Genomic DNA, 24,738 nt, shown 5'->3' with positions numbered 1-24,738 from the left:
TATGAAATCTACATCAGCTCACCAGGTCACAAGTTTTGTCAGATAATATCAGCTCTTAAAGTGACAGTACAGCACAATTCCAAACCACTATCTGTAGTCTTATAATTATTAGATGGTGGCCCGATTCTAACTCATCGGGTATTCTAGAATATGCATGTCCATGTAGTATATTGCACAGCCACGCAGTATACAGTGCAGAGCCGCGCAGTACACAGCGCAGAGCCGCGCAGTACACAGCGCAGAGCCGCGCAGTACACAGCGCAGAGCCGCGCAGTACACAGCGCAGAGCCGCGCAGTACACAGCGCAGAGCCATGCAGTACACAGCGCAGAGCCGCACAGTATAAACAGCAGAGCCCCGCAGTACACAGCGCAGAGCCGCGCAGTACACAGCGCAGAGCCGCGCAGTACACAGCGCAGAGCCATGCAGTACACAGCGCAAAGCCGCGCAGTATAAAGCGCAGAGCCGCGCAGTACACAGCGCAGAGCCGTGCAGTACACAGCGCAGAGCCGCGCAGTATAAAGCGCAGAGCCGCGCAGTACAAAGCGCAGAGTCGCGCAGTATAAAGCGCAGAGCCGCGCAGTACACAGCGCAGAGCCGCGCAGTACACAGAGCAGAGCCGCTCAGTACACAGCGCAGAGCCGCGCAGTACACAGCGCAGAGCCGTGCAGTACACAGCGCAGAGCCGTGCAGTACACAGCGCAGAGCCGCGCAGTATAAAGCGCAGAGCCGTGCAGTACACAGCGCAGAGCCGCGCAGTACACAGCGCAGAGCCGTGCAGTACACAGCGCAGAGCCGCGCAGTATAAAGCGCAGAGCCGTGCAGTACACAGCGCAGAGCCGCGCAGTACACAGCGCAGAGCCGCGCAGTACACAGCGCAGAGCCGCGCAGTACACAGCGCAGAGCCGCGCAGTACACAGCGCAGAGCCGCGCAGTATAAAGCACAGAGCCGCGCAGTACACAGCGCAGAGCCGCGCAGTACACAAAGCAGAGCCGTGCAGCACACAGCGCAGAGCCGCGCAGTATAAAGCGCAGAGCCGTGCAGTACACAGCGCAGAGCCGCGCAGTACACAGCGCAGAGCCGTGCAGTACACAGCGCAGAGCCGCGCAGTATAAAGCGCAGAGCCGTGCAGTACACAGCGCAGAGCCGCGCAGTACACAGCGCAGAGCCGCGCAGTACACAGCGCATAGCCGTGCAGTACACAGCGCAGAGCCGCGCAGTATACAGCGCAGAGCCGTGCAGTACACAGCGCAGAGCCGTGCAGTACACAGCGCAGAGCCGCGCAGTACACAGCGCAGAGCCGCGCAGTACACAGCGCAGAGCCGCACAGTACAAAGAGCAGAGCCGCGCAGTACACAGCGCAGAGCCGCGCAGTACACAGCGCAGAGCCGCGCAGTACACAGCGCAGAGCTATGCAGTACACAGCGCAAAGCCGCGCAGTATAAAGCGCAGAGCCGCGCAGTACACAGCGCAGAGCCGCGCAGTACACAGCGCAGAGCCGCGCAGTACACAGCGCAGAGCCGTGCAGTACACAGCGCAGAGCCGCGCAGTATAAAGCGCAGAGCCGTGCAGTACACAGCGCAGAGCCGCGCAGTACACAGCGCAGAGCCGCGCAGTACACAGCGCAGAGCCGCGCAGTACACAGCGCAGAGCCGCGCAGTACACAGCGCAGAGCCACGCAGTATAAAGCACAGAGCCGCGCAGTACACAGCGCAGAGCCGCGCAGTACACAGCGCAGAGCCGTGCAGTACACAGCGCAGAGCCGCGCAGTATAAAGCGCAGAGCCGTGCAGTACACAGCGCAGAGCCGCGCAGTACACAGCGCAGAGCCGTGCAGTACACAGCACAGAGCCGCGCAGTATAAAGCGCAGAGCCGTGCAGTACACAGCGCAGAGCCGTGCAGTACACAGCGCAGAGCCGCGCAGTACACAGCGCAGAGCCGCGCAGTACACAGCGCAGAGCCGCGCAGTACACAGCGCAGAGCCGTGCAGTACACAGCGCAGAGCCGCGCAGTATACAGCGCAGAGCCGTGCAGTACACAGCGCAGAGCCGTGCAGTACACAGCGCAGAGCCGCGCAGTACACAGCGCAGAGCCGCGCAGTACACAGCGCAGAGCCGCACAGTATAAAGAGCAGAGCCGCGCAGTACACAGCGCAGAGCCGCGCAGTACACAGCGCAGAGCCGCGCAGTACACAGCGCAGAGCCATGCAGTACACAGCGCAAAGCCGCGCAGTATAAAGCGCAGAGCCGCGCAGTACACAGCGCAGAGCCGCGCAGTACACAGCGCAGAGCCGCGCAGTATAAAGCGGAGAGCCGCGCAGTACACAGCGCAGAGCCGAGCAGTACACAGCGCAGAGCCGCGCAGTAGACAGCGCAGAGCCGTGCAGTACAGAGCGCAGAGCCGCACAGTATAAAGCGCAGAGCCGCGCAGTATACCGCGCAGAGCCGCGCAGTACACAGCGCAGAGCCGTGCAGTACACAGCGCAGAGCCGCGCAGTATAAAGCGCAGAGCCGTGCAGTACACAGCGCAGAGCCGCGCAGTACACAGCGCAGAGCCGCGCAGTACACAGCGCAAAGCCGCGCAGTATAAAGCGCAGAGCCGCGCAGTACACAGCGCAGAGCCGCGCAGTACACAGCGCAGAGCCGCGCAGTACACAGCGCAGAGCCGCGCAGTACACAGCGCAGAGCCGCGCAGTACACAGCGGAGAGCCGCGCAGTACACAGCGCAGAGCCGCGCAGTACACAGCGCAGAGCCGCGCAGTACACAGCGCAGAGCCGTGCAGTACACAGCACAGAGCCGCGCAGTATAAAGCGCAGAGCCGTGCAGTACACAGCGCAGAGCCGTGCAGTACACAGCGCAGAGCCGCGCAGTACACAGCGCAGAGCCGCGCAGTACACAGCGCAGAGCCGCGCAGTACACAGCGCAGAGCCGTGCAGTACACAGCGCAGAGCCGCGCAGTATACAGCGCAGAGCCGTGCAGTACACAGCGCAGAGCCGTGCAGTACACAGCGCAGAGCCGCGCAGTACACAGCGCAGAGCCGCGCAGTACACAGCGCAGAGCCGCACAGTATAAAGAGCAGAGCCGCGCAGTACACAGCGCAGAGCCGCGCAGTACACAGCGCAGAGCCGCGCAGTACACAGCGCAGAGCCATGCAGTACACAGCGCAAAGCCGCGCAGTATAAAGCGCAGAGCCGCGCAGTACACAGCGCAGAGCCGCGCAGTACACAGCGCAGAGCCGCGCAGTATAAAGCGGAGAGCCGCGCAGTACACAGCGCAGAGCCGAGCAGTACACAGCGCAGAGCCGCGCAGTAGACAGCGCAGAGCCGTGCAGTACAGAGCGCAGAGCCGCACAGTATAAAGCGCAGAGCCGCGCAGTATACCGCGCAGAGCCGCGCAGTACACAGCGCAGAGCCGTGCAGTACACAGCGCAGAGCCGCGCAGTATAAAGCGCAGAGCCGTGCAGTACACAGCGCAGAGCCGCGCAGTACACAGCGCAGAGCCGCGCAGTACACAGCGCAAAGCCGCGCAGTATAAAGCGCAGAGCCGCGCAGTACACAGCGCAGAGCCGCGCAGTACACAGCGCAGAGCCGCGCAGTACACAGCGCAGAGCCGCGCAGTACACAGCGCAGAGCCGCGCAGTACACAGCGGAGAGCCGCGCAGTACACAGCGCAGAGCCGCGCAGTACACAGCGCAGAGCCGCGCAGTACACAGCGCAGAGCCGCGCAGTATACAGCGCAGAGCCGCGCAGTACACAGCGCAGAGCCGCGCAGTACAGAGCGCAGAGCCGCACAGTATAAAGCGCAGAGCCGCGCAGTACACAGCGCAGAGCCGCGCAGTACACAGCGCAGAGCCGCGCAGTACACAGCGCAGAGCCGCGCAGTACACAGAGCAGAGCCACGCAGTACACAGCGCAGAGCCGTGCAGTACATAGCGCAGAGCCGCGCAGTATACAGCGCAGAGCCGCGCAGTACACAGCGCAGAGCCGCGCAGTACACAGCGCAGAGCCGCACAGTATAAAGAGCAGAGCCGCGCAGTACACAGCGCAGAGCCGCGCAGTACACAGCGCAGAGCCATGCAGTACACAGCGCAAAGCCGCGCAGTATAAAGCGCAGAGCCGCGCAGTACACAGTGCAGAGCCGCGCAGTACACAGCGCAGAGCCGCGCAGTATAAAGCGGAGAGCCGCGCAGTACACAGCGCAGAGCCGAGCAGTACACAGCGCAGAGCCGCGCAGTAGACAGCGCAGAGCCGTGCAGTACAGAGCGCAGAGCCGCACAGTATAAAGCGCAGAGCCGCGCAGTATACCGCGCAGAGCCGCGCAGTACACAGCGCAGAGCCGTGCAGTACACAGCGCAGAGCCGCGCAGTATAAAGCGCAGAGCCGCGCAGTACACAGCGCAGAGCCGCGCAGTACACAGCGCAGAGCCGCGCAGTATAAAGCGCAGAGCCGCGCAGTACACAGCGCAGAGCCGCGCAGTACACAGCGCAGAGCCGCGCAGTACACAGCGCAGAGCCGAGCAGTACACAGCGCAGAGCCGCGCAGTACACAGCGCAGAGCCGCGCAGTACACAGCGCAGAGCCGCGCAGTATACAGCGCAGAGCCGCGCAGTACACAGCGCAGAGCCGCGCAGTACAGAGCGCAGAGCCGCACAGTATAAAGCGCAGAGCCGCGCAGTACACAGCGCAGAGCCGCGCAGTACACAGCGCAGAGCCGCGCAGTACACAGCGCAGAGCCGCGCAGTACACAGTGCAGAGCCGCACAGTACACAGCACAGAGCCGCGCAGTACACAGCGCAGAGCCACCCAGTATATAGCGCAGAGCCGCGCAGTACGCAGCGTAGAGCCAAGCAGTATGCAGCGCAGAGCCGCGCAGTATACAGCGCTGAGCCGCGTAGTATACAGCGCAGAGCCCCGCAGTATACAGTGCAGAGCCCCGCAGTATACAGCGCAGAGCCGTGCAGTACACAGTGCAGAGCCGCGCAGTACACAGCGCAGAGCCGCGCAGTATACAGCGCAGACACGCGCAGTACACAGCACGGACACGCGCAGTACACAGCGCAGAGCCGCACAGTACACAGCACAGAGCCGCGCAGTACACAGCGCAGAGCCACCCAGTATATAGCGCAGAGCCGCACAGTACGCAGCGTAGAGCCAAGCAGTATGCAGCGCAGAGCCGCGCAGTATACAGCGCTGAGCCGCGTAGTATACAGCGCAGAGCCCCGCAGTATACAGTGCAGAGCCCCGCAGTATACAGCGCAGAGCCGTGCAGTACACAGTGCAGAGCCGCGCAGTATACAGCGCAGAGCCGCGCAGTATACAGCGCAGACACGCGCAGTACACAGCACGGACACGCGCAGTACACAGCGCAGAGCCGCGTAGTATACAGCGAAGAGCCACGCAGTATATAGCGCAGAGCCGCGCAGTACAAAGCGCAGAGCTGCGCAGTATACAGCGCAGAGCCGCGCAGTATACAGCGCAGAGCCGCGCAGTATACAGCGCAGAACGCGCAGTACACAGTGCAGAGCCGCGCAGTACACAGCGCAGAGCCGTGCAGTACACAGCGCAGAGCCGCGCAGTACACAGCGCAGAGCCGCGCAGTACACAGCGCAGAGCCACGCAGTACACAGCGCAGAGCCACGCAGTATACAGCGCAGAGCCGCGTAGTATACAGCGCAGAGCCGCGTAGTATACAGCGCAGAGCCACGCAGTATACAGCACAGAGCCACGCAGTATACAGCGCAGAGCCACGTAGTTATACTGCCCAGTCACGTAGTATATTGTCCAGTCACATAGTATACTGCATATCCCTGTTAAAAAAAAAAAAGAATTAAAATAAAAAAGTTACATACTCACCTCCTGGAGCGGCCGGTATCTGATGGTTGTTGCACCTCCTAGAGCGGCCGGCACACGATGCTTGTTGCACCTGGAGTGGCCGGTACCCGATGCTTGTTGCGCGCTCCGGTCCCAAGAGTGCATTGCGGTCTCACGAGATGATGACGTAGCGGTGTTGTGAGACAGAAAGACGGAAGTGCCCTTAGACAATTATATAGTAGATTACCCCGCTCACCAATTCGGAACCCGAGGGGCCCGGCCCACCAAATCGGACCCCGAGGGGCCCGGCCCACCAAATCGGACCCAGAGTGACCCCGCCCACCAAATCGGACCCAGAGTGACCCCGCCCACCAAATCGGACCCAGAGTGACCCCGCCCACCAAATCGGACCCAGAGTGACCCCGCCCACCAAATCGGACCCAGAGTGACCCCGCCCACCAAATCGGACCCAGAGTGGCTCCGCCCACCAAATCGGACCCAGAGTGACCCCTTCCACCAAATCGGACCCAGAGTGGCCCCTTCCACCAAATCGGGCCCAGAGTGACCCCGCCCACCAAATCGGACCCAGAGTGACCCCACCCACCAAATCGGACCCTGAGGTGCCCAGCCCACCAAATCAGACCCTGAGGTGCCCAGCCCACCAAATCGGACCGAGTGACCCCACCCACCAAATTGGTCCCTAAGGTGCCCCGCCCACCAAATCGGACCCAGAGTGGCTCCGCCCACCGAATCGGACCCAGAGTGGCCGCGCCCACAGAATCGGACCAAAAGTGACCCCGCCCACCGAATCGGACCTAGATTTACCCCGCCCACAAAATCAGACCCAGATTGACCCAACCCACCAAATCGGACCGCCTGAGGGGCACCCAAGTGTCAAAGTCTTGCAGGGGCAGCCCGGGCACCATTCCAAAGCACTATCTGTAGTTCCTTCAGGAAATACCCATCTAGTTATTATTATTATTATTATTATTCTCCGCGTTTTCCGCAATTAATGCGGCCCGAACCGCTCGGCGCAGAGACCCCGTTCAGGCGGCGTTTCGAAGGCCTCGGTGGGGACAGGTGTGCTATGACTTTTATAGTCGATCCGATATGTAGATTTCATTTAAATCGCATTTAAAAAAAAAAATTCCCATAGGAAATAATGGCGAACTTTCCATTACCCCCAACTTGACCTTCCAAAGATGGCAGCTATGCAAATGTACGGTGTCCATTTTAGGACATGATCATTTATCAAAGTCAAACATCAGAATAAAGTTACTATGACACCCTCTCGTCCCGTGCGTGAAAAGTAAGTGCCCCCCCGGCCCCGAGTGTGAAAAGTAAGTGCCCCCCCCGGCCCCGTGTGTGAAAAGTAAGTGCCCCCCCCCCGGCCCCGTGTGCAAAAGTAAGTGCGCCCCCGGCCCCGTGTGCAACAGTAAGTGCGCCCCCGGCCCCGTGTGCAAAAGTAAGTGCGCCCCCGGCCCCGTTTGCAAAAGTAAGTGCGCCCCCGGCCCCGTGTGCAAAAGTAAGTGCGCCCCCAACCCCGTGTGCAAAAGTAAGTGCGCCCCCGGCCCCGTGTGCAAAAGTAAGTGCGCCCCCGGCCCCGTGTGTGAAAAATAAGAGCCCCCCCCGGCCCCGTGTGTGAAAAGTAAGTGCCCCTCCGGCCCCGTGTCTGAAATGTAAGTGCCCCCCCGGCCCTGTGTGCAAAAGTAAGTGCGCCCCCGGCCCCGTGTGCAAAAGTAAGTGCGCCCCCGGCCCCGTGTGCAAAAGTAAGTGCGCCCCCGGCCCCGTGTGCAAAAGTAAGTGCGGCCCCGTGTGCAAAAGTAAGTGCGCCCCCAGCCCCGTGTGCAAAAGTAAGTGCCCCCCCGGCGCCGTGTGTGAAAAGTAAGTGCCCCCCCGGCCCCGTGTGTGAAAAGTAAGTGCGCCCCCGGCCCCGTGTGCAAAAGTAAGTGCGCCCCCGGCCCCGTCTGCAAAAGTAAGTGCGCCCCCGGCCCCGTGTGCAAAAGTAAGTGAAGTGCGCCCCCGGCCCCGTGTGCAAAAGTAAGTGCGCCCCCGCCCCGTGTGCAAAAGTAAGTGCCCCCCGGCCCCGTGTGCAAAAGTAAGTGCGCCCCCGCCGCGTGTGCAAAAGTAAGTGCCCCCCGGCCCCGTGTGTGAAAAGTAAGTGCCCCCCCGGCCCCGTGTGTGAAAAGTAAGTGCGCCCCCGGCCCCGTGTGCAAAAGTAAGTGCGCCCCCGGCCCCGTGTGCAAAAGTAAGTGCGCCCCCGGCCCCGTGTGCAAAAGTAAGTGCGCCCCCGGCCCCGTGTGCAAAAGTAAGTGCGCCCCCGGCCCCGTGTGCAAAAGTAAGTGCGCCCCCGGCCCCGTGTGCAAAAGTAAGTGCGCCCCCGACCCCGTGTGCAAAAGTAAGTGCGCCCCCGGCCCCGTGTGCAAAAGTAAGTGCGCCCCCGGCCCCGTGTGCAAAAGTAAGTGCGCCCCCGGCCCCGTGTGCAAAAGTAAGTGCGCCCCCGGCCCCGTGTGCAAAAGTAAGTGCGCCCCCGGCTCCGTGTGCAAAAGTAAAAGCGCCCCCGGCCCCGTGTGCAAAAGTAAGTGCGCCCCCGGCCCCGTGTGCAAAAGTATGTGCGCCCCCGCCCCGTGTGCAAAAGTAAGTGCCCCCCGGCCCCGTGTGCAAAAGTAAGTGCGCCCCCGGCCCCGTGTGCAAAAGTAAGTGCGCCCCCGGCCCCGTGTGCAAAAGTAAGTGCGCCCCCGCCCCGTGTGCAAAAGTAAGTGCGCCCCCGCCCCGTGTGCAAAAGTAAGTGCCCCCCGGCCCCGTGTGTGAAAAGTAAGTGCCCCCCCGGCCCCGTGTGTGAAAAGTAAGTGCGCCCCCGGCCCCGTGTGCAAAAGTAAGTGCGCCCCCGGCCCCGTGTGCAAAAGTAAGTGCGCCCCCGGCCCCGTGTGCAAAAGTAAGTGCGCCCCCGGCCCCGTGTGCAAAAGTAAGTGCGCCCCCGGCCCCGTGTGCACAAGTAAGTGCCCCCCGGCCCCGTGTGCAAAAGTAAGTGCGCCCCCGCCCCGTGTGCAAAAGTAAGTGCCCCCCCGGCCCCGTGTGTGAAAAGTAAGTGCCCCCCCGGCCCCGTGTGTGAAAAGTAAGTGCGCCCCCGGCCCCGTGTGCAAACGTAAGTGCGCCCCCGGCGCCGCGTGCAAAAGTAAGTGCGCCCCCGGCCCCGTGTGCAAAAGTAAGTGCGCCCCCGGCCCCGTGTGCAAAAGTAAGTGCGCCCCCGGCCCCGTGTGCAAAAGTAAGTGCGCCCCCGGCCCCGTGTGCAAAAGTAAGTGCGCCCCCGGCCCCGTGTGCAAAAGTAAGTGCGCCCCCGGCCCCGTGTGCAAAAGTAAGTGCGCCCCCGGCCCCGTGTGCAAAAGTAAGTGCGCCCCCGGCCCCGTGTGCAAAAGTAAGTGCGCCCCCGGCCCCGTGTGCAAAAGTAAGTGCGCCCCCGGCCCCGTGTGCAAAAGTAAGTGCGCCCCCGGCCCCGTGTGCAAAAGTAAGTGCGCCCCCGGCCCCGTGTGCAAAAGTAAGTGCGCCCCCGGCCCCGTGTGCAAAAGTAAGTGCGCCCCCGGCCCCGTGTGCAAAAGTAAGTGCGCCCCCGGCCCCGTGTGCAAAAGTAAGTGCGCCCCCGGCCCCGTGTGCAAAAGTAAGTGCGCCCCCGGCCCCGTGTGCAAAAGTAAGTGCGCCCCCGGCCCCGTGTGCAAAAGTAAGTGCGCCCCCGGCCCCGTGTGCAAAAGTAAGTGCGCCCCCGGCCATTTGTGCAAAAGTAAGTGCGCCCCCGGCCCCGTGTGCAAAAGTAAGTGCCCCCCCGGCCCCGTGTGTGAAAAGTAAGTGCCCCCCCGGCCCCGTGTGTGAAAAGTAAGTGCGCCCCAGGCCCCGTGTGCAAAAGTAAGTGCGCCCCCGGCCCCGTGTGCAAAAGAAAGTGCGCCCCCGGCCCCGTGTGCAAAAGTAAGTGCGCCCCCGGCCCCGTGTGCAAAAGTAAGTGCGCCCCCGGCCCCGTGTGCAAAAGTAAGTGCGCCCCCGCCCCGTGTGCAAAAGTAAGTGCCCCCCGGCCCCGTGTGCAAAAGTAAGTGCGCCCCCGCCCCATGTGCAAAAGTAAGTGCCCCCCGGCCCCGTGTGTGAAAAGTAAGTGCCCCCCCGACCCCGTGTGTGAAAAGTAAGTGCGCCCCCGGCCCCGTGTGCAAAAGTAAGTGCGCCCCCGGCCCCGTGTGCAAAAGTAAGTGCGCCCCCGGCCCCGTGTGCAAAAGTAAGTGCGCCCCCGGCCCCGTGTGCAAAAGTAAGTGCGCCCCCGGCCCCGTGTGCAAAAGTAAGTGCGCCCCCGACCCCGTGTGCAAAAGTAAGTGCGCCCCCGGCCCCGTGTGCAAAAGTAAGTGCGCCCCCGGCCCCGTGTGCAAAAGTAAGTGCGCCCCCGGCCCCGTGTGCAAAAGTAAGTGCGCCCCCGGCCATTTGTGCAAAAGTAAGTGCGCCCCCGGCCCCGTGTGCAAAAGTAAGTGCGCCCCCGGCCCCGTGTGCAAAAGTAAGTGCCCCCCCGGCCCCGTGTGTGAAAAGTAAGTGCCCCCCCGGCCCCGTGTGTGAAAAGTAAGTGCGCCCCAGGCCCCGTGTGCAAAAGTAAGTGCGCCCCCGGCCCCGTGTGCAAAAGAAAGTGCGCCCCCGGCCCCGTGTGCAAAAGAAAGTGCGCCCCCGGCCCCGTGTGCAAAAGTAAGTGCGCCCCCGGCCCCGTGTGCAAAAGTAAGTGCGCCCCCGGCCCCGTGTGCAAAAGTAAGTGCGCCCCCGGCCCGTGTGCAAAAGTAAGTGCCCCCCGGCCCCGTGTGCAAAAGTAAGTGCCCCCCGGCCCCGTGTGTGAAAAGTAAGTGCGCCCCCGGCCCCGTGTGTGAAAAGTAAGTGCGCCCCCGGCCCCGTGTGCAAAAGTAAGTGCGCCCCCGGCCCCGTGTGCAAAAGTAAGTGCGCCCCCGGCCCCGTGTGCAAAAGTAAGTGCGCCCCCGGCCCCGTGTGCAAAAGTAAGTGCGCCCCCGGCCCCGTGTGCAAAAGTAAGTGCGCCCCCGACCCCGTGTGCAAAAGTAAGTGCGCCCCCGGCCCCGTGTGCAAAAGTAAGTGCGCCCCCGGCCCCGTGTGCAAAAGTAAGTGCGCCCCCGGCCCCGTGTGCAAAAGTAAGTGCGGCCCCGGCCCCGTGTGCAAAAGTAAGTGCGCCCCCGGCCCCGTGTGCAAAAGTAAGTGCGCCCCCGGCCCCGTGTGCAAAAGTAAGTGCGCCCCCAGCCCCGTGTGCAAAAGTAAGTGCGCCCCCACCCCGTGTGCAAAAGTAAGTGCCCCCCGGCCCCGTGTGCAAAAGTAAGTGCGCCCCCGCCCCGTGTGCAAAAGTAAGTGCCCCCCCGGCCCCGTGTGTGAAAAGTAAGTGCCCCCCCGGCCCCGTGTGTGAAAAGTAAGTGCCCCCCCGGCCCCGTGTGTAAAAAGTAAGTGCGCCCCCGGCCCCGTGTGCAAAAGTAAGTGCGCCCCCGGCCCCGTGTGCAAAAGTAAGTGCGCCCCCGGCCCCGTGTGCAAAAGTAAGTGCGCCCCCGGCCCCGTGTGCAAAAGTAAGTGCGCCCCCGGCCCAGTGTGCAAAAGTAAGTGCCCCCCCGGCCCCGTGTGTGAAAAGTGCCCCCCGGCCCCGTGTGCAAAAGTAAGTGCGCCCCCTGCCCCGTGTGCAAAAGTAAGTGCGCCCCCGCCCCATGTGCAAAAGTAAGTGCCCCCCCGGCCCCGTGTGTGAAAAGTAAGTGCTCCCCCGGCCCCGTGTGCAAAAGTAAGTGCGCCCCCGGCCCCGTGTGCAAAAGTAAGTGTGCCCCCGGCCCCGTGTGCAAAAGTAAGTGCGCCCCCGGCCCCGTGTGCAAAAGTAAGTGCGCCCCCGGCCCCGTGTGCAAAAGTAAGTGCGCCCCCGGCCCCGTGTGCAAAAGTAAGTGCGGCCCCGGCCCCGTGTGCAAAAGTAAGTGCGCCCCCGGCCCCGTGTGCAAAAGTAAGTGCGCCCCCGGCCCCGTGTGCAGAAAAGTAAGTGCGCCCCGGTCCCGGGTGTGGAAAAGTAAGTGCTCCCCTGGTCCCGGGTGTGGAAAAGTAAGTGGCCCCCCTGGTCCCGTGTGTGAATAGTGCTGCTGTAAAGCTGGCAGCGCTGTTCAAGCACCATGTATTTCCTTCAGGAAATGCCCATCTAGTTATTATGGTGCTTGAACCTCCTAGGTTCAAGCAACATATTGTAATCCGATTTCTTATATTTTATTATAGTGCTTTGGAACAAAGCACTATACTGTTATTCCACCGTGGTAAACTTCTTCTTATTCTTATTATTCAGTCCGCACGTAATGCGGCCCGAACCGCTAAACTCACAGACTCCAGTGAGGTGTCATTTCGAAGCCAGCGTCCCCAAGAGGTGTGCTAAGTATTTTTCGTGCCGATCGGATTTGTAGTTTTGGCGCAATTTGTGTTTGAAAAAAGTCTTTCAATGCGTTTCAATGGAGAAATTTTCCTATACGTTTATAATGGGCTGGTTTCTGAGGCAATTTCTAAAAATAACTGCCACCTGGCTGATTAGCTCATTGATATGCGCAGTCAGACACAGTTACTATGCCAACGCCTATGAAATCTACATCAGCTCACCAGGTCACAAGTTTTGTCAGATAATATCAGCTCTTAAAGTGACAGTACAGCACAATTCCAAACCACTATCTGTAGTCTTATAATTATTAGATGGTGGCCCGATTCTAACTCATCGGGTATTCTAGAATATGCATGTCCATGTAGTATATTGCACAGCCACGCAGTATACAGTGCAGAGCCGCGCAGTACACAGCGCAGAGCCGCGCAGTACACAGCGCAGAGCCGCGCAGTACACAGCGCAGAGCCGCGCAGTACACAGCGCAGAGCCGCGCAGTACACAGCGCAGAGCCATGCAGTACACAGCGCAGAGCCGCACAGTATAAACAGCAGAGCCCCGCAGTACACAGCGCAGAGCCGCGCAGTACACAGCGCAGAGCCGCGCAGTACACAGCGCAGAGCCATGCAGTACACAGCGCAAAGCCGCGCAGTATAAAGCGCAGAGCCGCGCAGTACACAGCGCAGAGCCGTGCAGTACACAGCGCAGAGCCGCGCAGTATAAAGCGCAGAGCCGCGCAGTACAAAGCGCAGAGTCGCGCAGTATAAAGCGCAGAGCCGCGCAGTACACAGCGCAGAGCCGCGCAGTACACAGAGCAGAGCCGCTCAGTACACAGCGCAGAGCCGCGCAGTACACAGCGCAGAGCCGTGCAGTACACAGCGCAGAGCCGTGCAGTACACAGCGCAGAGCCGCGCAGTATAAAGCGCAGAGCCGTGCAGTACACAGCGCAGAGCCGCGCAGTACACAGCGCAGAGCCGTGCAGTACACAGCGCAGAGCCGCGCAGTATAAAGCGCAGAGCCGTGCAGTACACAGCGCAGAGCCGTGCAGTACACAGCGCAGAGCCGCGCAGTACACAGCGCAGAGCCGCGCAGTACACAGCGCAGAGCCGCGCAGTACACAGCGCAGAGCCGCGCAGTATAAAGCACAGAGCCGCGCAGTACACAGCGCAGAGCCGCGCAGTACACAAAGCAGAGCCGTGCAGCACACAGCGCAGAGCCGCGCAGTATAAAGCGCAGAGCCGTGCAGTACACAGCGCAGAGCCGCGCAGTACACAGCGCAGAGCCGTGCAGTACACAGCGCAGAGCCGTGCAGTACACAGCGCAGAGCCGTGCAGTACACAGCGCAGAGCCGCGCAGTACACAGCGCAGAGCCGCGCAGTACACAGCGCATAGCCGTGCAGTACACAGCGCAGAGCCGCGCAGTATACAGCGCAGAGCCGTGCAGTACACAGCGCAGAGCCGTGCAGTACACAGCGCAGAGCCGTGCAGTACACAGCGCAGAGCCGCGCAGTACACAGCGCAGAGCCGCGCAGTACACAGCGCAGAGCCGCACAGTATAAAGAGCAGAGCCGCGCAGTACACAGCGCAGAGCCGCGCAGTACACAGCGCAGAGCCGCGCAGTACACAGCGCAGAGCTATGCAGTACATAGCGCAAAGCCGCGCAGTATAAAGCGCAGAGCCGCGCAGTACACAGCGCAGAGCCGCGCAGTACACAGCGCAGAGCCGCGCAGTACACAGCGCAGAGCCGTGCAGTACACAGCGCAGAGCCGCGCAGTATAAAGCGCAGAGCCGTGTAGTACACAGCGCAGAGCCGCGCAGTACACAGCGCAGAGCCGCGCAGTACACAGCGCAGAGCCGCGCAGTACACAGCGCAGAGCCGCGCAGTACACAGCGCAGAGCCACGCAGTAGAAAGCACAGAGCCGCGCAGTACACAGCGCAGAGCCGCGCAGTACACAGCGCAGAGCCGTGCAGTACACAGCGCAGAGCCGCGCAGTATAAAGCGCAGAGCCGTGCAGTACACAGCGCAGAGCCGCGCAGTACACAGCGCAGAGCCGCGCAGTACACAGCGCAGAGCCGCGCAGTATAAAGCGCAGAGCCGTGCAGTACACAGCGCAGAGCCGCGCAGTACACAGCGCAGAGCCGCGCAGTACACAGCGCAGAGCCGCGCAGTACACAGCGCAGAGCCGCGCAGTACACAGCGCAGAGCCGCGCAGTATACAGCGCAGAGCCGTGCAGTACACAGCGCAGAGCCGTGCAGTACACAGCGCAGAGCCGTGCAGTACACAGCGCAGAGCCGCGCAGTACACAGCGCAGAGCCGCGCAGTACACAGCGCAGAGCCGCACAGTATAAAGAGCAGAGCCGCGCAGTACACAGCGCAGAGCCGCGCAGTACACAGCGCAGAGCCGCGCAGTACACAGCGCAGAGCCATGCAGTACACAGCGCAAAGCCGCGCAGTATAAAGCGCAGAGCCGCGCAGTACACAGCGCAGAGCCGCGCAGTACACAGCGCAGAGCCGCGCAGTATAAAGCGGAGAGCCGCGCAGTACACAGCGCAGAGCCGAGCAGTACACAGCGCAGAGCCGCGCAGTAGACAGCGCAGAGCCGTGCAGTACAGAGCGCAGAGCCGCACAGTATAAAGCGCAGAGCTGCGCAGTATACCGCGCAGAGCCGCGCAGTACACAGCGCAGAGCCGTGCAGTACACAGCGCAGAGCCGCGCAGTATAAAGCGCAGAGCCGTGCAGTACACAGCGCAGAGCCGCGCAGTACACAGCGCAGAGCCGCGCAGTACACAGCGCAAAGCCGCGCAGTATAAAGCGCAGAGCCGCGCAGTACACAGCGCAGAGCCGCGCAGTACACAGCGCAGAGCCGCGCAGTACACAGCGCAGAGCCGCGCAGTACACAGCGGAGAGCCGCGCAGTACACAGCGCAGAGCCGCGCAGTACACAGCGCAGAGCCGCGCAGTACACAGCGCAGAGCCGCGCAGTATACAGCGCAGAGCCGCGCAGTACACAGCGCAGAGCCGCGCAGTACAGAGCGCAGAGCCGCACAGTATAAAGCGCAGAGCCGCGCAGTACACAGCGCAGAGCCGCGCAGTACACAGCGCAGAGCCGCGCAGTACACAGCGCAGAGCCGCGCAGTACACAGAGCAGAGCCACGCAGTACACAGCGCAGAGCCGTGCAGTACATAGCGCAGAGCCGCGCAGTATACAGCGCAGAGCCGTGCAGTACACAGCGCAGAGCCGCGCAGTACACAGCGCAGAGCCGCGCAGTACACAGCGCAGAGCCGCACAGTATAAAGAGCAGAGCCGCGCAGTACACAGCGCAGAGCCGCGCAGTACACAGCGCAGAGCCGCGCAGTACACAGCGCAGAGCCATGCAGTACACAGCGCAAAGCCGCGCAGTATAAAGCGCAGAGCCGCGCAGTACACAGTGCAGAGCCGCGCAGTACACAGCGCAGAGCCGCGCAGTATAAAGCGGAGAGCCGCGCAGTACACAGCGCAGAGCCGAGCAGTACACAGCGCAGAGCCGCGCAGTAGACAGCGCAGAGCCGTGCAGTACAGAGCGCAGAGCCGCACAGTATAAAGCGCAGAGCCACGCAGTATACCGCGCAGAGCCGCGCAGTACACAGCGCAGAGCCGTGCAGTACACAGCGCAGAGCCGCGCAGTATAAAGCGCAGAGCCGCGCAGTACACAGCGCAGAGCCGCGCAGTACACAGCGCAGAGCCGCGCAGTACACAGCGCAAAGCCGCGCAGTATAAAGCGCAGAGCCGCGCAGTACACAGCGCAGAGCCGCGCAGTACACAGCGCAGAGCCGCGCAGTACACAGCGCAGAGCCGAGCAGTACACAGCGCAGAGCCGCGCAGTACACAGCGCAGAGCCGCGCAGTACACAGCGCAGAGCCGCGCAGTATACAGCGCAGAGCCGCGCAGTACACAGCGCAGAGCCGCGCAGTACAGAGCGCAGAGCCGCACAGTATAAAGCGCAGAGCCGCGCAGTACACAGCGCAGAGCCGCGCAGTACACAGCGCAGAGCCGCGCAGTACACAGCGCAGAGCCGCGCAGTACACAGTGCAGAGCCGCACAGTACACAGCACAGAGCCGCGCAGTACACAGCGCAGAGCCACCCAGTATATAGCGCAGAGCCGCGCAGTACGCAGCGTAGAGCCAAGCAGTATGCAGCGCAGAGCCGCGCAGTATACAGCGCTGAGCCGCGTAGTATACAGCGCAGAGCCCCGCAGTATACAGTGCAGAGCCCCGCAGTATACAGCGCAGAGCCGTGCAGTACACAGTGCAGAGCCGCGCAGTACACAGCGCAGAGCCGCGCAGTATACAGCGCAGACACGCGCAGTACACAGCACGGACACGCGCAGTACACAGCGCAGAGCCGCACAGTACACAGCACAGAGCCGCGCAGTACACAGCGCAGAGCCACCCAGTATATAGCGCAGAGCCGCACAGTACGCAGCGTAGAGCCAAGCAGTATGCAGCGCAGAGCCGCGCAGTATACAGCGCTGAGCCGCGTAGTATACAGCGCAGAGCCCCGCAGTATACAGTGCAGAGCCCCGCAGTATACAGCGCAGAGCCGTGCAGTACACAGTGCAGAGCCGCGCAGTACACAGCGCAGAGCCGCGCAGTATACAGCGCAGACACGCGCAGTACACAGCACGGACACGCGCAGTACACAGCGCAGAGCCGCGTAGTATACAGCGAAGAGCCACGCAGTATATAGCGCAGAGCCGCGCAGTACAAAGCGCAGAGCTGCGCAGTATACAGCGCAGAGCCGCGCAGTATACAGCGCAGAGCCGCGCAGTATACAGCGCAGAACGCGCAGTACACAGTGCAGAGCCGCGCAGTACACAGCGCAGAGCCGTGCAGTACACAGCGCAGAGCCGCGCAGTACACAGCGCAGAGCCGCGCAGTACACAGCGCAGAGCCACGCAGTACACAGCGCAGAGCCACGCAGTATACAGCGCAGAGCCGCGTAGTATACAGCGCAGAGCCGCGTAGTATACAGCGCAGAGCCACGCAGTATACAGCACAGAGCCACGCAGTATACAGCGCAGAGCCACGTAGTTATACTGCCCAGTCACGTAGTATATTGTCCAGTCACATAGTATACTGCATATCCCTGTTAAAAAAAAAAAAAGAATTAAAATAAAAAAGTTACATACTCACCTCCTGGAGCGGCCGGTATCTGATGGTTGTTGCACCTCCTAGAGCGGCCGGCACACGATGCTTGTTGCACCTGGAGTGGCCGGTACCCGATGCTTGTTGCGCGCTCCGGTCCCAAGAGTGCATTGCGGTCTCACGAGATGATGACGTAGCGGTGTTGTGAGACAGAAAGACGGAAGTGCCCTTAGACAATTATATAGTAGATTACCCCGCTCACCAATTCGGAACCCGAGGGGCCCGGCCCACCAAATCGGACCCCGAGGGGCCCGGCCCACCAAATCGGACCCAGAGTGACCCCGCCCACCAAATCGGACCCAGAGTGACCCCGCCCACCAAATCGGACCCAGAGTGACCCCGCCCACCAAATCGGACCCAGAGTGACCCCGCCCACCAAATCGGACCCAGAGTGACCCCGCCCACCAAATCGGACCCAGAGTGGCTCCGCCCACCAAATCGGACCCAGAGTGACCCCTTCCACCAAATCGGACCCAGAGTGGCCCCTTCCACCAAATCGGGCCCAGAGTGACCCCGCCCACCAAATCGGACCCAGAGTGACCCCACCCACCAAATCGGACCCTGAGGTGCCCAGCCCACCAAATCAGACCCTGAGGTGCCCAGCCCACCAAATCGGACCGAGTGACCCCACCCACCAAATTGGTCCCTAAGGTGCCCCGCCCACCAAATCGGACCCAGAGTGGCTCCGCCCACCGAATCGGACCCAGAGTGGCCGCGCCCACAGAATCGGACCAAAAGTGACCCCGCCCACCGAATCGGACCTAGATTTACCCCGCCCACAAAATCAGACCCAGATTGACCCAACCCACCAAATCGGACTGCCTGAGGGGCACCCAAGTGTCAAAGTCTTGCAGGGGCAGCCCGGGCACCATTCCAAAGCACTATCTGTAGTTCCTTCAGGAAATACCCATCTAGTTATTATTATTATTATTATTATTCTCCGCGTTTTCCGCAATTAATGCGGCCCGAACCGCTCGGCGCAGAGACCCCGTTCAGGCGGCGTTTCGAAGGCCTCGGTGGGGACAGGTGTGCTATGACTTTTATAGTCGATCCGATATGTAGATTTCATTTAAATCGCATTTAAAAAAAAAAATTCCCATAGGAAATAATGGCGAACTTTCCATTACCCCCAACTTGACCTTCCAAAGATGGCAGCTATGCAAATGTACGGTGTCCATTTTAGGACATGATCATTTATCAAAGTCAAACATCAGAATAAAGTTACTATGACACCCTCTCGTCCCGTGCGTGAAAAGTAAGTGCCCCCCCGGCCCCGAGTGTGAAAAGTAAGTGCCCCCCCCGGCCCCGTGTGTGAAAAGTAAGTGCCCCCCCCCGGCCCCGTGTGCAAAAGTAAGTGCGCCCCCGGCCCCGTGTGCAAAAGTAAGTGCGCCCCCGGCCCCGTTTGCAAAAGTAAGTGCGCCCCCGGCCCCGTGTGCAAAAGTAAGTGCGCCCCCAACCCCGTGTGCAAAAGTAAGTGCGCCCCCGGCCCCGTGTGCAAAAGTAAGTGCGCCCCCGGCCCCGTGTGTGAAAAATAAGAGCCCCCCCGGCCCTGTGTGCAAAAGTAAGTGCGCCCCCGGCCCCGTGTGTGAAATGTAAGTGCCCCCCCGGCCCTGTGTGCAAAAGTAAGTGCGCCCCCGGCCCCGTGTGCAAAAGTAAGTGCGCCCCCGGCCCCGTGTGCAAAAGTAAGTGCGCCCCCGGCCCCGTGTGCAAAAGTAAGTGCGGCCCCGTGTGCAAAAGTAAGTGCGCCCCCAGCCCCGTGTGCAAAAGTAAGTGCGCCCCCGGCCCCGTGTCCTAAAGTAAGTGCGCCCCCGGCCCCGTGTGCAAAAGTAAGTGCGGCCCCGTGTGCAAAAGTAAGTGCGCCCCCGGCCCCGTGTGCAAAAGTAAGTGCGCCCCCGGCCCCGTGTGCAAAAGTAAGTGCGCCCCCGACCCCGTGTGCAAAAGTAAGTGCGCCCCCGGCCCCGTGTGCAAAAGTAAGTGCGCCCCCGGCCCCGTGTGCAAAAGTAAGTGCGCCCCCGGCCCCGTGTGCAAAAGTAAGTGTGCCCCCGGCCCCGTGTGCAAAAGTAAGTGCGCCCCCGGCCCCGTGTGCAAAAGTAAGTGCGCCCCTGGCCCCGTGTGCAAAAGTAAGTGCGCCCCAGGCCCCGTGTGCAAAAGTAAGTGCGCCCCCCGGCCCCGTGTGCAAAAGTAAGTGCGCCCCCGGCCCCGTGTGCAAAAGTAAGTGCGCCCCCGGCCCCGTGTGCAAAAGTAAGTGCGCCCCCACGGCCCCGTGTGCAAAAGTAAGTGCGCCCCCGGCCCCGTGTGTGAAAAGTAAGTGCCCCCCGGCCCCGTGTGTGAAAAGTAAGTGCCCCCCGGCCCCGTGTGTGAAAAGTAAGTGCCCCCCCGGCCCCGTGTGTGAAAGGTAAGTGCGCCCCCGGCCCCATGTGCAAAAGTAAGTGCGCCCCCGGCCCCGTGTGCAAAAGTAAGTGCGCCCCCACGGCCCCGTGTGCAAAAGTAAGTGCGCCCCCGGCCCCGTGTGTGAAAAGTAAGTGCCCCCCGGCCCCGTGTGTGAAAAGTAAGTGCCCCCCCGGCCCCGTGTGTGAAAGGTAAGTGCGCCCCCGGCCCCATGTGCAAAAGTAAGTGCGCCCCCGGCCCCGTGTGCAAAAGTAAGTGCGCCCCCACGGCCCCGTGTGCAAAAGTAAGTGCGCCCCCGGCCCCGTGTGTGAAAAGTAAGTGCCCCCCGGCCCCGTGTGTGAAAAGTAAGTGCCCCCCGGCCCCGTGTGTGAAAAGTAAGTGCGCCCCCGGCCCCGTGTGTGAAAAGTAAATGCCCCCCGGCCCCGTGTGTGAAAAGTAAGTGCCCCCCCGGCCCCGTGTGTGAAAAGTAAGTGCCCCCCCGGCCCCGTGTGTGAAAAGTAAGTGCCCCCCGGCCCCGTGTGTGAGAAGTAAGTGCCCCCCGGCCCCGTGTGTGAAAAGTAAGTGCCCCCCCGGCCCCGTGTGTGAAAAGTAAGTGCCCCCCGGCCCCGTGTGTGAAAAGTAAGTGCCCCCCGGCCCCGTGTGTGAAAAGTAAGTGACCCACAACTCTGACCTGTATATAGGAGTGGTGTCTGTATTTAGAGGGATGTCTGTATATAGGAGTGGTGTCTGTATATAGGGGATGTCTGTATATAGGAGTGGTGTCTGTATATAGAGGGATGTCTGTATATAGGAGTGGTGTCTATATATAGAGGGATGTCTGTACATAGGAGTGATGTCTGTATATAGCGGGATGTCTGTATATAGGAGTGGTGTCTGTATATAGGGAGATGTCTGTATATAGGAGTCGTGTCTATATAGGGGGATGTCTGAATATAGGAGAGATGTCTGTATATAGAGGGATGTCTGTATATAGGAGTGGTGTCTGTATATAGGGGGATGTCTGTATATAGGAGTGGTGTCTGTATATAGAGGGATTTCTGTATATAGGAGTGGTGTCTGTATATAGGGGATGTCTGTATATAGGAGTGGTGTCTGTATATAGAGGGATGTCTGTATATAGGAGTGGTGTCTGTATATAGAGGGATGTCTGTATATAGGAGTGGTGTCTGTATATAGGGGGATGTCTGTATATAGGAGTGGTGTCTGTATATAGAGGGATTTCTGTATATAGGAGTGGTGTCTGTATATAGGGGATGTCTGTATATAGGAGTGGTGTCTGTATATAGAGGGATGTCTGTATATAGGAGTGGTGTCTGTATATAGAGGGATGTCTGTATATAGGAGTGGTGTATGTATATAGAGGGATGTCTGTATATAGGAGTGGTGTCTGTATATAGAGGGATGTCTGTACATAGGAGTGGTGTCTGTATACAGAGGGATGTCTGTATGTAGGATTGGTGTCTGTATACCGAGGGATGTCTGTATATAGGAGTGGTGTCTGTATATAGGGGGATGTCTGTATATAGGAGTGGTGTCTGTATATAGGGAGATGTCTGTATATAGGAGTCGTGTCTATATAGGGGGATGTCTGAATATAGGAGAGATGTCTGTATATAGAGGGATGTCTGTATATAGGAGTGGTGTCTGTATATAGGGGGATGTCTGTATATAGGAGTGGTGTCTGTATATAGAGGGATTTCTGTATATAGGAGTGGTGTCTGTATATAGGGGATGTCTGTATATAGGAGTGGTGTCTGTATATAGAGGGATGTCTGTATATAGGAGTGTTGTCTGTATATAGAGGGATGTCTGTATATAGGAGTGGTGTCTATATATAGAGGGATGTCTGTATATAGGAGTGGTGTCTGTATATAGTGGGATGTCTGTATATAGGAGTGGTGTCTGTATATAGGGGGATGTCTGTATATAGGAGTGGTGTCTGTATATAGGGGGATGTCTGTATATAGGAGTGGTGTCTGTGTATAGAGGGATGTTTGTATATAGGAGTGGTGTCTGTATATAGAGGGATGTCTGTATGACGCATGACCCACATAAGGTAAACTTCCTGGATACAATGGTAATATTGAAACCGGACGGTTCTATCGCTACGGATCTGTACACTAAAAGTACAGACCGTAACAGCTTACTGCACTTTTCTAGCTTTCATCCTCCTTCCACGAAAAGATCTATACCTAAATCACAATTTCATAGAGTCAACAGGATTGTGTCTGATCCTGATCTTCGTCCAAGCAGACTACAGGAAATGGCGTCAAAATTCTCTCAACGAGGCTACCCCACTACAATACTTCAAAATGCGCTAGTACCATCTGCACCCAGACCCAATCGAGGGTCCAATCGGGTCCCATTTGCCCATTCCTTTCACCCTTTCGCCTATGTCCTGCACAAGTCCATACGCCAACATTGGCATTTACTTACCAAAGGCCATCCAGAGGTCCCGGAATTCCGGGAACCTTTTCTACCCTGCTTCAGACGAGCCCCCAACCTCAAGGATTCATTAGTGAGAGCAGACGTGGGTTCCAACAAGTCCACACCTCGCCAACGTTTCCTACAAAGTCCTCGTAAGGGAACTTTCCCCTGTCTTCACTGTTCTCAGTGTCACAATGTCCTTAAAGGCCCTACGTTCCATCATCCACACTCTGGCAAAACGTTTCCTATCCCAGACTTTTTTACCTGTGATTCATCTTGGGTTGTCTATCTAATCAAATGCCCATGCTGCTTGCTCTACGTGGGCGAGACAACACAGGCTATTCGTGACCGAATCTCCAAACACAAATCTACTATACGCTGCAAGCAACTGCTCCTCCCCATCCCTTCACATTTCAACACCTTAGGTCACAGTATCTCTCAACTCAAATTTCAGGTGTTAGAGCACATACCCCCACCAAGAAGGGGAGGTAATAGGATTAACCGACTCAAGCTCAGGGAGGCTTTCTGGATTCATACCTTAGAAACATTATATCCGAAGGGCCTCAACAGGGATTACGACTTGGCAGCCTTTTTGTAATAATGTCCATACTTTTCATAATAATATATGTATTCTGATTATGTTACACTTAAGGCTCCAGATGCAGGATTGGATTCCAGTACCCCTATACCGTACGTTATACATCCAGGTACCACATCCCTAGTTGTTTTTCCAGGGACAAGCACAACATATGTTTCAGCTCAATACGTGCAGTATAACTATGGTCCCATTATGAATCTGTCTTTAACCTATAATCCATTGCAATTTTTTCCAAGTGTTGGTTTAACATATTTTCTTAAATGGACCATCTAATAACACATGTGGGACAGATTTATATTGTTTATATTAGTGGGAGATTTGAGGACATGGTGTATAATTTATTGCAAATGTACCATTTTCTGGTGTATCGAATTCTCTAAAGTGGACCTTCCATTAGAACCTGTGGGATAGATGGATAATTGTTTTATTTTAGTAGGATGGCTTGAAGATATGTAGGATTTACATGTTCCTTCTTCTAACTTATGGTTCTCTTCATTCTAGAGTCGCCTCTACTGAAGCATTCCGTGCACATCATTCGTGCTATCACTCCACCGCATGAATATGGGTCCACTGGCACGATCAACCCACACCTACTGTGCCTCACGCACCCGCATTATCTTCATACCGTTTTTTCCTGTTTTCTGTTATTATGCACTTCTCCGCTATGAAATCCTCTCTCCATGTAAGTTACCCCGTTAGGGCGGAACTACTATCACCGCACTGAGGCAGCACACGGACGTCATTCCGTCCGGACCTGCTGCTTCCACCGGGAGGGCTACACTGGCGTGTTACACACAGCGCCTTGATTGACATGAACGGACGCTTCCCATAACGTCATTTCCGCCTACACAATCCAAACCCCTATTCGCCGAGAGGCAGTATTAGGAACGCCCTCTCTTGTTATAGCGCGCACGCCCACAGCACTTTACAGACGAGCGGGGGATTCCACGTCTGATCTGGGCACACATCCACATAACAACGGACACCAGGTAATGTCTTCTAATGAGATGCACTTCACTGGCGGCAGCATGCCGCTGTAGATCCTACACGGTACTAGTCTTAATGGCTCTTTTATCCTCTTCTTTAGAAGTTCTGGTTTCTTCCTAATACCCCATTACAGGTATGCCTCCCCTCTGACTTTCAGTCAGCACGCGTATATATTACACATTAATCTGTGGTCATCACCCCACCTTTTTCTGCTATAGACGCTGTGTACACCAGTGCCTAGAGACACGCTGGCAGCGTGCATCCACTACCTTTCTATCAGTACGGTACGGTTTTAAGCTGTCCTCTCTTTTCCCCATACACACTTTTCACCTGTATCGGCACCAGATATTATTGGTATCTCTCTTCAAGCAGGACGATAGGTCCAAATGATTCTCTATGGTCTAAATCATGACATGCTGTTTTGCTCAGAGACATCATATCTGTTATTGTATATACTTTATTTATTTATTTTTTTCTTGTTCCTTTATGTATGGTTTATATTTCATGTATTTATTTGTGGTGTCTCACCTTTGGTTGTAGTAACTGATGAAGGTCCTGTATGTTTGGACCGAAACGTTTTGTGGAGTACTACATTAAAATATCTCACTTGAGCATTTATAAGTTGAGTGCAAGGTCTTTTATTTTTATACTATATGGTGTGGGAACCTACCATTGCACCCTTAACTGGTTGTGCACACGCTCTTATTTTGTAGACGTATCCCCTTACGTGTAGCACACCGGTTTGTCATGTCCACTTTTTCATATAATGCTGAAGAGACCTCTGATATTTTGGCACGATCCACTCTCAATTGTGACTTCTTGAAAGCCCCACCCAGGGAAACACGGGGCCGTGACCTAGAGCGTGAGCTCCGCCATTTTACAAATATAGAGCTTCACTGTGCCACACTCACGGAATATCTTCGGGTCCAACGTATCCC

The 24,738-nt window shown here is 58.8% G+C and overlaps 1 long non-coding RNA gene across 2 annotated transcripts in view; it reads left to right on the top strand.

Moving 5' to 3' along the window:
- The window catches only part of LOC143815878 (uncharacterized), a 216,821-nt gene extending 192,319 nt beyond the window's left edge, over nt 1-24,502 (top strand). For both annotated transcript variants that reach the window (XR_013223835.1, XR_013223834.1), the window contains one exon: nt 23,315-24,502. This is a non-coding gene — a long non-coding RNA (uncharacterized LOC143815878). The remainder of the gene's footprint in view (nt 1-23,314) is intronic.
- The last annotated feature ends 236 nt before the right edge of the window (nt 24,503-24,738 follow it).

Source organism: Ranitomeya variabilis, chromosome 3 (assembly GCF_051348905.1).
Source record: "Ranitomeya variabilis isolate aRanVar5 chromosome 3, aRanVar5.hap1, whole genome shotgun sequence".
Classification (NCBI taxonomy): Eukaryota; Metazoa; Chordata; class Amphibia; order Anura; family Dendrobatidae; genus Ranitomeya; species Ranitomeya variabilis.
The sequence above is the reverse complement of the archived record's forward strand: the minus strand, read 5'-3'. Positions and strand labels throughout refer to the sequence as shown.